This window comes from Oncorhynchus kisutch, linkage group LG10 (assembly GCF_002021735.2).
Source record: "Oncorhynchus kisutch isolate 150728-3 linkage group LG10, Okis_V2, whole genome shotgun sequence".
Lineage (NCBI taxonomy): Eukaryota > Metazoa > Chordata > Actinopteri > Salmoniformes > Salmonidae > Oncorhynchus > Oncorhynchus kisutch.
Window position 1 is genome coordinate 52,668,076 of NC_034183.2, and position 14,967 is coordinate 52,683,042.

Consider the following 14,967-nt stretch of genomic DNA (forward strand, 5'->3'; position numbering starts at 1 on the left):
TTGTTCAGGCAAGCAGACAGATAAAGTAATGTCTCTGGGTTTGTTCATTGGCCATGAAGGTCTTAGTTTTCATATAATCTCGTTGTTGTCGTTCTCCACAGAAACCAATGTTTGAAGGAGAAGCGTGCTCCTTTACAATAATGATAAGAGGCACGCTGAAGGATTACGGACTTGGACTGAAGAAGCACAGTCCTGGCTCACTGTGTGTCTCTCTGACTTCAGTTACTTTTCATGTGTGTAGCCTTGCCAGGGCTGCTAGGGACTCCGTACATATAACCTGACCAGTTTTCCAACATTGGTCCGCCACTGGCTCAATAACTGGAAGGCTTGGGGTGGAGAGTGTAGGGGACAGGACCGGCTGCTCCAGGAGTCCTCTGCTGCCAAGTTCAGTAGACGAGATGAGATCCAGACAACTCCACTGCCCCAGCCAAGGAACCCTACTCAGTCTCTCCCCCATGCCCCACACCATAACATACACTAAGTCATTATCACCTTCAGATAGAACACATCCCCCATCAGCCCTTCCTTTGTCGTACTGTAAACACTCTTGAGTTAAGGCTGTTAATGTGAGAGCCCCTCCCCCCTCCTTCCCCGAATCCATGCCCTTCCCATGTGACAGTGGAAACCAAGGTGAGGGGCCTACAACAAAACCAAAACAATTACAAAACATTTCAGAAATCCAGACCCATTTAAAGTTAGCCCTTGAGCTCTTCTGTTCAGCTCATCTTTTTAACAACAAAAAAGGGTATCATCTCAGTTTACTTTGAAGCTATCGCCCATTATTGGCTAGCATCTGCACAGCCCTTTGGGCCCTTTTCCTATCTAGCACACCACTGGATAATCGCCAGACCCTGTGGCCATGGAAACACACTCATATTACTGTTTAAACATGACTCTGGGAAAAGAGGGAAAAAGAGACTGGGGCAGGAGAAGAGACTGTGGGGGTGGGGGGGGGGGGGGGGGGGGGGGGAATAGGACCATCCTGAGAAAGCTAGCTCATGGTGGTGATGTAACAAGGCTGTTGGAAAATGACGAGCATGTCATTAGTTTGTTTTAAATTCTTGCCCAATCTTTCAAGCAGAAATTTGCTTCCTGCAACACAAACTCAAAATGTTCTGGGACACTGTAAAGTCCATGGAGAATAAGAACACCTCCTCCCAGAAGCCCACTGCACTGAGGATAGGAAACACTGTCACCACCGATAAATCCACTATAATTGAGAATTTTTTTTCAAGCATTTTCTACAGTTGGCCATGGTTTCCACCTGGCTACCCCTACCCCGGTCAACAGCACTGTACCTCCACAGCAACTCGCCCAAGCCTTCCCCATTTCTCCTTCTCCCAAATCCAGTCAGCTGATGTTCTGAAAGAGCTGCAAAATCTGGACCCCTACAAATCAGCCGGGCTAGACGATCTGGACCCTTTCTTTCTAAAAATTATCTCCCGAAATTGTTGCAACCCCCGACCCCCCCTAGCCTGTTCAACCTCTCTTTCGTGTCGTCTGAGATTCCCAAAGATTGGAAAGCAGCTGCGGTCATCCCTGTCTTCAAAGGGGGGAACACTCTTGACCCAAACTGCTACAGATCTATTCTACCCTGCCTTTCTAAGGTCTTCAAAAGCCAAGTCAACAAACAGATTACAGACCATTTCGAATCCCACCATACCTTCTCCGCTATGCAATATCTTAACCGCCATCGATAAGAAACAATACTGTGCAGCCTTATTCATCGACCGGGCCAAGGCTTTCGACTCTGTCAATCACCACATCCTCATCGGCAGACTCGATAGCCTTGGTTTCTCAAATGATTGCCTCGCCTGGTTCAGAAACTACTATTCTGATAGAGTTTAGTGTGGCAAATCGGAGGGCCTGTTGTCCGGGCCTCTGGCAGTCTCTATGGGGGTACCACAAATTTTTTTTTGATGTTGTTTCAACCGGTCTCTGTGCATTGCTGATGGCAGGCCAACAGGCTGAGCCTGTTCATCCAACTACCATCTAGAAAGCGGCGACAGTACAGATGCATCAAACCTGGGACTGAGAGACTGGTAGCCTAGTCACCACTAGCTGCACAGTACCCAGTCCTGAACCTCAGACATTGTCACTAGCCAGCTACCACCCGGTACTCTACCCTGCACCTTAGAGACTGCTGCCCTATGTACACAGATCCATTGAACACTGGTCACTTTTTAAAAAATTACATACTGTTTCATCCACTTCATATGCATATACGGTATTCTAGTCATGGCTCATCCTATATAATATTATTTATACTCAGGTTCGGAAGCTAATTTCCTGCAATTCTATCCATTTTGTTATGGGGTTTTGTATTGGTTATTTATATACAGTGCCTTGCGAAAGTATTCGGCCCCCTTGAACTTTGCGATCTTTTGCCACATTTCAGGCTTCAAACATAAAGATATAAAACTGTATTTTTTTGTGAAGAATCAACAACAAGTGGGACACAATCATGAAGTGGAACGACATTTATTGGATATTTCAAACTTTTTTAACAAATCAAAAACTGAAAAATTGGGCGTGCAAAATTATTCAGCCCCTTTACTTTCAGTGCAGCAAACTCTCTCCAGAAGTTCAGTGAGGATCTCTGAATGATCCAATGTTGACCTAAATGACTAATGATGATAAATACAATCCACCTGTGTGTAATCAAGTCTCCGTATAAATGCACCTGCACTGTGATAGTCTCAGAGGTCCGTTAAAAGCGCAGAGAGCATCATGAAGAACAAGGAACACACCAGGCAGGTCCGAGATACTGTTGTGAAGAAGTTTAAAGCCGGATTTGGATACAAAAAGATTTCCCAAGCTTTAAACATCCCAAGGAGCACTGTGCAAGCGATAATATTGAAATGGAAGGAGTATCAGACCACTGCAAATCTACCAAGACCTGGCCGTCCCTCTAAACTTTCAGCTCATACAAGGAGAAGACTGATCAGAGATGCAGCCAAGAGGCCCATGATCACTCTGGATGAACTGCAGAGATCTACAGCTGAGGTGGGAGACTCTGTCCATAGGACAACAATCAGTCGTATATTGCACAAATCTGGCCTTTATGGAAGAGTGGCAAGAAGAAAGCCATTTCTTAAAGATATCCATAAAAAGTGTCGTTTAAAGTTTGCCACAAGCCACCTGGGAGACACACCAAACATGTGGAAGAAGGTGCTCTGGTCAGATGAAACCAAAATTGAACTTTTTGGCAACAATGCAAAACGTTATGTTTGGCGTAAAAGCAACACAGCTCATCACCCTGAACACCATCCCCACTGTCAAACATGGTGGTGGCAGCATCATGGTTTGGGCCTGCTTTTCTTCAGCAGGGACAGGGAAGATGGTTAAAATTGATGGGAAGATGGATGGAGCCAAATACAGGACCATTCTGGAAGAAAACCTGATGGAGTCTGCAAAAGACCTGAGACTGGGACGGAGATTTGACTTCCAACAAGACAATGATCCAAAACATAAAGCAAAATCTACAATGGAATGGTTCGAAAATAAACATATCCAGGTGTTAGAATGGCCAAGTCAAAGTCCAGACCTGAATCCAATCAAGAATCTGTGGAAAGAACTGAAAACTGCTGTTCACAAATGCTCTCCATCCAACCTCACTGAGCTCGAGCTGTTTTGCAAGGAGGAATGGGAAAAAATGTCAGTCTCTCGATGTGCAAAACTGATAGAGACATACCCCAAGCGACTTACAGCTGTAATCGCAGCAAAAGGTGGCGCTACAAAGTATTAATTAACTTAAGGGGGCTGAATAATTTTGCACACCCAATTTTTCAGTTTTTGATTTGTTAAAAAAGTTTGAAATATCCAATAAATGTTGTTCCACTTCATGATTGTGTCCCACTTGTTGTTGATTCTTCACAAGAAATACAGTTTTATATCTTTATGTTTGAAGCCTGAAATGTCGCAAAGTTCAAGGGGGCCGAATACTTTCGCAAGGCACTGTATCTACTAATGTATTGTACATATCATTCTTAGAATATCTTGTGAACATTAATCTGGTGTAGATACATACAGATTCCATTTGGATTACTGTTACAGTGCTATTTGTGTTCTTAATTAGATTAATTCTGACATGTCTTCATTTCTTTCTTTTCTCCCGGGTGGCGCAGTGGTTAAGGGCACTGTACTGCAGCGACTCTGGGTCGCGCCCAGGCTCTGTCGCAACCGGCCGCGACCGGGAGGTCCGTGGGGCGACGCACAATTGGCCCAGCGTCGTCCGGGTTAGGGAGGGCTTGGCCTGTAGGGATATCCTTGACTCATCGCGCACCAGCGACTCCTGTGGTGGGCTGGGCGCAGTGCACGCTAACCAAGGTTGCCAGGTGCACGGTGTTTCCTCCGACACATTGGTGCGGCTGGCTTCCGGGTTGGATGCACGCTGTATTAAGAAGCAGTACGGCTTGGTTGGGTTGTGTATCGGAAGACGCATGACTTTCAACCTTCGTCTCTCCCGAAGCCCGTACGGGAGTTGTAGCGATGAGACAAGATAGTAGCTACTACAACAATTGGATATCACGAAATTGTGGAGAAAAAGGGGTAAAAATTCAAATTAAAATATTTTGTTTTACTTTTGGATTATGTGTGTATTGTTTTGTATTGCTCAGTATTGCTGCGCTGCTGTTGCTAGAAACACAAGCATTTCGCTGCACCTGCGATAACATCTGCAAGTCTGTGTACGCGACCAATAATCTTTGATTTGATTTGTTCCATGATCTGTTATTGAAGGTTATTATCTTGGAGGGGCCTGACAACTGATTGACAGCTTGAAGAGAATAGGTCAACGAGTGATGAAGAGAGGCCTAGATTAGGGCAATGTTAAACTATTTTTTCTACTGTGATAGCTATGGGTTGCGTTCAAGGCTAAGACTGACCTTCCTCTCTCTCTGCCTCAATTCAGATCATGGAGACAGCGTCAATCGGGAAGGGCTTTCAGAGTAGCCTTCCCTAAGTAGTTGGTGCTGACTCCCTAGAGTTTGAAGAGGAGAGAAAGGGATTAATGCAGAAGAGTGACTAAACCCCAAAAGTGAAGTGAGAGGACAGAAGAGGAGAACAGAAAAGACGGTCTTCGAGTCATTTCCCGACTGACCCACCCCACCACAGCAAGTCAGACCAGTGAAATTTGCATGCCTACAAAGCTAATGGCATATCAGCATATAGATGTAGCCTATTTCAGGGAGAAGAGTTGTGGAGAACGTCAGTTTGGTGATTTGATCACAGTATAAACCGATCAAGCCCTCGTCTCATCGATCGGACTCCAGGTTAGCCGACTCCAGACTCCAATTAGCTTTTGGAGAAGTCATTAGCCTAGGGGGTTCACATAATTTTTCCAACCTACACTGTGAATGTTTAAATGATCTATTCAATGTAGACAAGAAAAATACAATCATTTCTGTGTTATTAGCTTAAGCACACTGTGTTTGTCTATTTTTGTGACTTAGATGAAGATCAGATCAAATTCTATGACCAATTTATGCAGAAATCCAGGTAATTCCAAAGGGTTCACATCCTTTTTCCTGCCACTGTAGCTAGAAATAACCCAGTGCCAGCTTGTCTCTCTATCTCTGCCATTTGGTCGTGTGTACTGCAGACCCTTAAAGATGCTCAATTGACCGAAAGGATTCTCTTGGACAACTCAGAGTTGCAAGACCCAGACTAGACATATACAGTGTATGTTTTCCACTGCTCATTCACATCTATTCATGGTCAGATCATTACGTCAGATTCGACATAGACTTGACACAAATTAATACTGTGAATAAGCAAAACAATTTGGCCTTGAGTGCTTCTGTAAAGCCCATAATTTCTCTCTCTTTTGTTGTTGAAATCTCCAAGCGTTAGCTCTGAAGCTATTCCCCGAGTAGCATGTAGCATCTGTGCAGCCCTTTGGGCCTTTTCCTGTCTATCATACCACCAGATAATCGCCAGACCCCGTGGCCATGGAAACCCATTCATGTATGAATGTTACTTTGTTGAAAAATTACTTGGGGAAAAGAGGGAAAGAGATTGGGGGAGGAGAAGAGACTGCGGGCCAGAGGGGGGGAAGAGGACAGGATCGTCCCGAGAGAGCTAGCTCATGGTGGGGATGTAACAAGGCTGTTAGAAAACAACGAGCCATCACTTTGTTCTGGTTGTTTTCAATTATTGCCCAATCGTTTCATGTTGTTGTCAACCTGCCTCTGTGCGTAGCTGACGGCTGTGTCTGTTTGTTTGTTTGTTCCATAATCTGTTTAGATGAAAGGTCATTATCTGACAGGGGCCTGACAACTGACTGACAGCTGATTTGAAGAGAATAGGTCAATGAGTGATAAAGAGATGCCTAGATTAGGGCAATGTTACTGTGACAGCCTTAAACGTAACCCATAGCTAAGACCCTTCAAATTGACCTCCCCTTCTCTCTCTGCCTCAACTCAGATCATGAGTAGTTGGTGCTGACTCCTTAGAGTTTGACGAGGAGAGAACGGGATTTATGCAGAAGAGTGACTAAAACCAGTTGAGCGAAAGGACAGAAGTGGACAGAAGAGTAGAGTCAAAACTGCCAGCTTCAGTCAGCTGTTCTAGCACACTCTACTGGTGTTTTTCAGTCATTCAGAAAGTCCGAAACTTATTTGAGTTCTTATTGGTCAAGGTCACGCTACTCGTCCTCCTGCATGAGGTCACATACCTTTGCAGTTTGGATGTTTTATTGTGAGTGCAGCTTAACGTAAGTGCCAAGAGATCTTCATGTCTTGTAGGTTTGGAGCCAGGTAGCGTCTGTTGTAAATAATTATATTGTGTTGAGCTTGTTAGTTAGCTCACGCTCCCATTAGCGTTAGTGCTAGCATTAGCATTTGTATTCAGAATGCATTAGGATTTAGCATGCTTATTAGCGATTAGCCGTTTGTTAGCATTTCTCATGCATGGTGACAGGCTATATTATTAGTGTATATTGCTCATGCTATAATTCAGCAATAAGGCCAGAGGGGGTGTGGTATATGGCCAATATACCATAGTTAATGGCTGTTCTTATGCACGACGCAATGCAGAATTCCTGGATACAGCCTTTAGCCGTGGTATATTGGCCATATACCACAACCCCCCCGAGGTACCCAGGTGCTGGGTTATATTCTGATTATATTCTGTAGACATTTCTACATTGCTGTATTTGCTATATATTTGTTTATGTACAGGACCTCTAGTTTATGGGGCCTGTTTACTGTTTACTATTAGCTTGTACTTTCATGTCATGCATATTATATCAGTGTTACAGCCTAAATGTATTTATCCTTTCTTTTCAGAACCACAATCCTTTTCAGACACAATTCATGTCTGTTCTCACTGGATGAGAACCATGGGTGGTCAGATGTGTGTGTGAATGTGGACATCTCCTTCCATTAAACTCCCCTTAACCTGGACATCCGCCTCATCCTTGTTCTTAAGGCCGGTGGCGGTTGCTTCCGGCCTTAAACCAGCACTATCACAGACAAATATTTCAGCCCATTTAGAGACAATTTACCCTTTCTGATCAGATCTTGCAAGTGAAGGACTACTGTAATGCTTGACTGGGCATGATTGTTCAACCATTTAACATAAATGACCATCTCTGATGACATCTTCCAAATCTATCCACCTGTTTGCCTCTCCACCATATGTAGTTTGGTTGGACAGCTACATGACCAAAGGCAGTGGGATGTCTCAGAAAAATAACCCTTACTGCACATGTAGCAGTGGCTAAAAATAACCCTGCGCCATATTGTCTCTCTACCTCTTCCATTTTGGTCATGTGTACTGCAGACCCTTAGAGATGCTCAATTGACCGAAAGGATTCTCTTGGACAACTCAGAGTTGCAAGACCCTTGGTTTCAGACTAGACATATACAGTGTATGTTTTCCGCTGCTCATTCACATCTATTTGTTGTAAGATCATTTACGTCAGATTCGACATAAATGAATACTGTGAATTAGCAACGGAAAAAAAAGTCTCCCTTTTCCCTCTCCGTGCCTTTCCTCCACTCTCTGTATAGCTGTGTCTGGCTGCCAGGGAGTAACAGGTTGTCTCTGCTGCGGTGGCCCCTGAGCTTGGCTGTTGTGTTCAGCTCTTCTCTCCTGGTGATGAGGACACAGAGAGACGGAGCCCATGCAGCCACGTCTGGCCCAGCTAAAGCAATGGGGCATGAGCAGTGAGCGCTGCTGGACAAATCTGCACAGCACTGTGACACAGATCCCCGACTGGATTCTTATAGACGACCACATCAGTCTCTGTGCCCTGCAGATGACCCTTGCATGTGTGCTGATATTGTGTGTGTGTGTTTGTGTGTGTGTGAAAAAGGGCTTTCTCTGTGTGTTCCAACACAGCAGAGACAACCTGCTGATAATTTGTCAGTGTTTCACAGTGTGTTTCACCTTAGTATCACACTGTGTGTGTGTGCTAGTCTAGAGCTACTTATTAACCACAGAGCTTAGAACTTAGGCAGGCGAAGAAAGGCTTTGGTTGAAGGAGCCAAGATACAGTATCTCAATATAACACGATTCAAGCGACACTGAGTATGCGATTGTGCTTGAACAGTGTAACTGTGCATCCTCCACCCTGGTTATATTTCACCCGAACAGCTGCACCTCAAACGCAAACGTCCACGTACCGACACCCACAACGCACAACACACATAGATCTCCGTTTCATTGAGTGAATGACCAGCGTCTCTGTGTTTAAAGTACATTCCTTCCAACTCTGTGTAGTGCAGACAGCCTTTAGCTTTGCGGCTCCACCCCTTTAGTGACTTGCAGGCAGTAGGCGTGAGACCTGTCGCCACGCGTTACGGCCCGCGCCGTCTCCTCCACGCTTGTATGTAAATGCATCATGGCGTCCTGACTCATGAGACTGAGAAATCCGTGTGAATATGTATGTCCCACGATGAGCGGCGCGTAAACGTCTCTGTGACGATGAGCCGGGTGTGAATCTGTGTGTGTTTGAGGTGTGGTACGTGTGTGAATCTGTGTGTGTTTGAGGTGTGGTACGCATTTTGCTGTGCAGCTCACCTCCCCTCAGGAGCACACACACTGAGGTAAACCAGACATCACGGTCTGTACACGCACAGATGCTCACACGCACAGATGCACACACGCACACAGACATTTTCCTTTGCATTACAGACCTTTATAACACTGATATACCGTTTCTGACGTCTGGTCTGACGAACATCCATGGGTCTATATAAGCCCGTCTACAAGTCTTCAATATCTGAGGGGTGCAAGTAAATTAACAAATTACAGTTGACCCCCCCCCCCCCCGAAAAATATCCCCCGATAATTATGGTGTATGAATCATGACGATACGGATTCTCTTAGTAAAGTGAGCAATTTCTGTTGCTTAACAAAATGAGACTCGTCGTTACAAGTGGAATGCCAACTACGGACATTTGTGTTTTCAAAAAGGGGGGCATGGGTGACTGCAGGGGACATTCTCCTCAGACTGACGTCAAGTCATCATGAGTCATGAGGACAAGAACACGATCCCTCCCCATTGCTCACAGTGTAGTTTTGTTGGAATGTTCGGAAGGGTCGGGATGAAGCAGAAGTCACATTTCAGTTGGCCTTTTTTGTGCACGATTGCCAAATAAAGTGAGGCTAATCTTGTGTTTTGGATTATAGCCGCCCCACCACGTTTCTGTGTCAGTGTTAAGAACAAAGCAAGAACAAAGAAAGTGTGTAGTTGAAGTGCACACTCCGTGATCTTACACATTAATTGGAAGGGAAAAAATTCATTTTTAATTTAAAAAACAGCAAGGTCAAATTGTTTCTCAAGAAAAGGCACTTTCCTTAAACACTCCCCACACACATTTTAAAATCCTCTACTCGCTTCCTTAACAGACACACACACACATACAGTATGACCTTCCATCAGTGGGATAGAGGAATGCTTTGTGTCACAAAATGGTGGTCAAGTGTACAATGAATCGTATCAATATCTTACTGAAATTGAAACAGTTCTAAGAGACTAGCAACATTCATCATCCAGAGCAAAACAGTTTCACAAGACCAGCTCAATCCCATAGCCAAGATGTTCATACCATAACTGTTCCACAAGATAAACCGCATTAAAACCCAGAGACAATTCCTTACCTTTACTTAACTTACACAGGCCCCCCCCACCAAAAAAAGAACATATGTTATTCAAATTTGGCCAAAACTGCATACCAGACCAAGACTGTTAGTTCCACACAACAAACCCAATTTACAACAACCATTTACAGTATTTGATGAAACAGGCCCCTTTATTCAACTTCGAGATTATTCTCCGTTTTTGGTTTTTGACAAGTCTAAAAGCACCTGCCAAGAGGAAAATGGAGGAAATCTAAAGCATTTGCATTTCAGACACATATCCTCAGTCTTCTCTGTCTGTGTGCTGTGTGACCAGGGTTAAATCTGAGGTGTGTTTACATCAGCTCAACTGGATATGCACATAATGCCTAGGCCTTTCAGCTCTTGTGCCATGCAGCTAGAAATATAGTGTACACCATCATTCATCCGTCGGCGTACACCATCATTCATCCGTCGGCGTACACCATCATTCATCCGTCGGAAGTACACCATCATTCATCCGTCGGCGTACACCATCATTCATCCGTCGGCGTACACCATCATTCATCCGTCGGAGTACACCATCATTCATCCGTCGGAGTACACCATCATTCATCCGTCGGCGTACACCATCATTCATCCGTCGGCGTACACCATCATTCATCCGTCGGCGTACACCATCATTCATCCGTCGGCGTACCATTTTTTAGGTCCATGATTAGCTTACTATTTTTTACATTCTACGCTATTACTCAAGGGGAGATGAACCCCTCTCTTCTACCACCTAGCAGACTCTAATATCCATGATTTATTCCATCCGTTTATCCGTTCTTTTTATTCTCTACAGTAGAAGTCTGGCCCAGTGGTTTCCCCCAACAGATAATTCAACAGAGAGCAATTTGTGTGTTTTGAATGGAAATATTAGATGAGCACATCAGTCATGATGATAAAGAACTAATGGGGGGGATGGTGTTCATTTTTCTGCTGCTCAGAATCTGCTACTCATCCCTCTCTCAGCACTGGGACCAGAGAGGCTGGTCTCCCTGCTGACCCCCCCCCCCCCCCTCCCTTCCTCCCCTACACTGGCCGGGTCTCCCACACACTCTCCAGGGACTAAAATGAGAGCTCAAGATTAAGGGGGCTGGTTGAGGGGGACAGAGATAGACTGCCTAAAAAAAATGTGTACCACAGTCCCATGGAAATGAAGAGAAAGGCCAAAAAACACCACGTAAATCTAAAAGCAGAGAGGAGGACAGGAAGATATTGGGAAAACAGGGGGTGAATGAGGGGATGACTCAATGGTCATCTCACCAAAGAGGAGACGAAGAATAAATACATATCATCCATGTTTAATACCAACCAATACGTAGGATTCATGACTAGAGCTTTTTCTGTTGGTGCTGGGCTATGTACAATGTATCTGCATTTTGCAGACAGACATTGTATTGTGTTCCTGCAGCTTGGTGCAAAGTCATTGTAACACATTGAAGTCAATCGCAGTCTGTCAGTGTTAGATACTACACAGAAATACTGAACCAAAATATAAAAATGCAACAATTTCAAAGATTTTACTGAGTTACAGTTCATATAAGGAAATCAGTCAATTGAAATAAAGGAATTAGGCCCTAATCTATGGATTTCACATGACTGGGAATACAGATATGAATCTGTTGGTCACAGATACAATACCTTTTAAAAAGTATGGGAGTGGATAAGAAAACCAGTCAGTATCAGGTGTGACTTCCATTTGCCTCATGCGATACATCTCTTTCTCATAGAGTTGATGAGGCTGTTGATTGTGGTCGGTGGAATGTTGTCCCACTCCTCTTCAATGGCTGTGTGAAGTTGCTGGATACTGGCGGGAACTGGAAAGCTCTGTCGTACACGTCGATCCAGAGCACTCCAAACATGCTTAACGGGTGACATGTCTGGTGAGTATGCAATCCATGGAAGAATTGGGGCATTTTCAGCTTCCAGGTATTGTGTACAGATAGATCCTTGCGTCATAGGGCTGTGCATTATCATGCTGAAACATGAGGTGATGGTAGGGGATGAATGGCATGACCATGGGCCTCAGGATCTCGTATGTGCATTCAAATGACCATTGATAAAATGCAATCGTGTTTATTGTCTGTAGCTTGGGGCACTCTGTTCAGAACATTTTCGTCAGCAAACCTCTCGCCCCCACACAACACCACGCACATGGTCTGCGGTTGTGAGGCCGGTTGGAAAGTACTACCAAATTCTATAAAACAACGTTGGAGGGGGCTTATGGTAGAGAAATTAACATTACATTATCTGGCAACAGCTTTGGTTGACATTCAGCATGCCAATTGCACGCTCCCTCAAAATGTGATACATCCGTGGCATTGTGTTGTGTGACAAAACTGCAAATTTTAGAGTGGCCTTTTAATTGTTCCCAGCACAGGGTGCACCTGTGTAATGATCATGCTGTTTAATCAGCTTCTTGGCAAAGGAGAAATGCTCATTAACAGTTGGACAACATTTGAGAGAAATAAGCTTTTTGTGCGTATGGAACATTTCTGGGATCTTTTATTTCAGCTCATGAAACATGGGACCAACACTTGACGTGTTGCGTTTATATTTTTGTCAGTGTATATTTAAAGTGCATACAGGATAATGGAACAGGAACTAATTACAGTAACATAAGAATGGAATATCCAAGCTGTGTCTGGGGTTAACCGTATTAAGTGATGGGAGTGCCTCTGACTGAACCAGTTACAGATACATTAAATACATCCAGGGAGAAGGAAGTTGTTCAAAATGAACACTTGCATGGATTTAGAGAATCAGGTGGCTAATAAAGCAACACCCACAGAATTGGAGAGAAACAGAACAGCTGGTTATGGGGAGGAGGGCCATTTCTGAAACTCAGGGTATAGCTTTCTTCCACTGTCTACGACTCACTTTTGCTCCTTTGATAAAAACGTAGAATAATTGAATTGTTATATAATACTAAACGTCATAACAAAGTAAAGGATAAATCATGTTTCATATGACCATATTCGCACGAGACAAAAACACATAATTAAGATATTCTGAATAGCCCAACATTTCCAAACGAATAAAAAAGGGATACGCATATCTTGACAACTACATTTCCTTTGTGTAATTGTCTTATTGTGCAAAGGTACACAGTAGTAAATACTTAACACTATGAATAGTAGCTAACGCGCCAGAGTCTATTGTCCCCAACTCATCGACAGTGGCTAAGGAACGCTTGCTAATCCCATTCATTGAGCGCACTGCACATTATCGTTAATGAATCTATGGAGTTGCCAAGCACTAGTTCCTAAAGGATATGTACATTTAAATGAATGCATACTAAAAAAGATCACCCAACATGACAACTGTCAATATTCTGTAACAAGGGATATGCTAATGAGGCGCTTATTGTAAACCAATACAGTTGTTTTAAATAACCATATATACAATTAACCGGTGATAGACTATTCATTTGAGATGGGCAAACGGATTGCATGCACACAATAGATTGACGTCGCGCAATCCGCCTCGCCAATCACATGTGCATGCCGGTCTGGTCGGCTGAGAGTTGCCCTCCTGGTGATATTAAGGTACAGTATGCCTGTAGGCAACAGGAAACAGGTAACGCAAAATGTAGATCACAAATTGTGAAAAAAACAGACCATGCAAAAATGTGCGTTCGTTTTGCCATTGTTGCAAAGGCGCATTAGTTACCCAAGGCTAACCAACACGCAATACGGAACACAACCTCGTGCAGACAATGAGTAGGCAAATAAAGTGCAGTATCATTATTGAATAGGGTAGAAATTCTTACCGCTATGCGAGTCTGTTTTGCCATTGTTGCAAAGGCGCATTAGTTACCCAAGGCTAACCAACACGCAATACGGAACACAACCTCGTGCAGACAATGAGTAGGCAAATAAAGTGCAGTATCATTATTGAATAGGGTAGAAATTCTTACCGCTATGCGAGTCTGTGAAGATGCTTTAATATACAGTAGATACGGTGTTCCCGTGAAATTAGTTGTCGGTTCTGGCTTTACACACAGTCCAAAATTGAATATGTCGGTGTTGATATTGTTGGCTCCAATTCTCAAGAGAACTTGAAGAGTATGTCATCACATCAGGGAAAGCTTGTGCATTCTTTGTCCATGTTTCTAGGATAACTAGTCTTATCTCGTGATACAAGTACGTCGATTAAAGCGAAGTTCTCTGCTGCGTAAAAAGCATGCCAAAATCCCAACGAGCGCATTCCAGAACAGTCTTGTCATTTTGGTAGCCTATTATTGTCGGGTCTAAGGGCTTCTTTGCATGTGGAACAGTAGCATCATCTTCCCAGACAAATTATTGAGAGCAATCGTTATTTTGTTCATGTCTGTCGCTGAATTGGCTTGCCGCAATTCTAAATTTCGAACAAAGCCATGAATCGCTCATCTTAGTGTTCCTTCATGGATCGGTTCATCGTCGGAAAACCAGAGTTGATGTTTTGTGCAAGTGATCCACCTCAATCCGACAGTGACTTCTCCTCACGTATTTATTATGGCAGGCGAGCGTTTGTTTACCATTTGGCATGGCATAGTCGCTGACTAGACTTCGAGGTGACACGTTTTGGTTGAAGATACGACGAGACCGGAGAGTGACAGCTCGATTTTCTGTCAGAAGTGCAGTGATGTCGATATGATGCGAAAGAACCGTGGGATGTTGCGCATCTTTCACAGTGCGCGTGCCCGTCAGTTTACACATCTTGGATTTTACACATTTTGGAACTCATCATACACAACATCGCCGCACATTGCGGAGCCAATTCCTTCGCATTAACAGATAACTATTTAAACATATGAGCTATATCTGGGGGAGGGAACATTTCAATTGAACAAATTAAATTGTGTAAAAC

At 43.9% G+C, this 14,967-nt stretch overlaps 1 protein-coding gene across 1 annotated transcript in view; it reads right to left on the minus strand.

Annotated features, from left to right (window-relative positions):
• The window catches only part of LOC109898392 (gap junction gamma-1 protein), a 45,480-nt gene extending 30,722 nt beyond the window's left edge, over positions 1-14,758 (minus strand). The window contains exon 1 of the mRNA XM_031833974.1: positions 14,036-14,758. The gene's annotated coding sequence lies outside the window, so the exon portion shown is untranslated. The remainder of the gene's footprint in view (positions 1-14,035) is intronic.
• Positions 14,759-14,967: the final 209 nt, after the last annotated feature.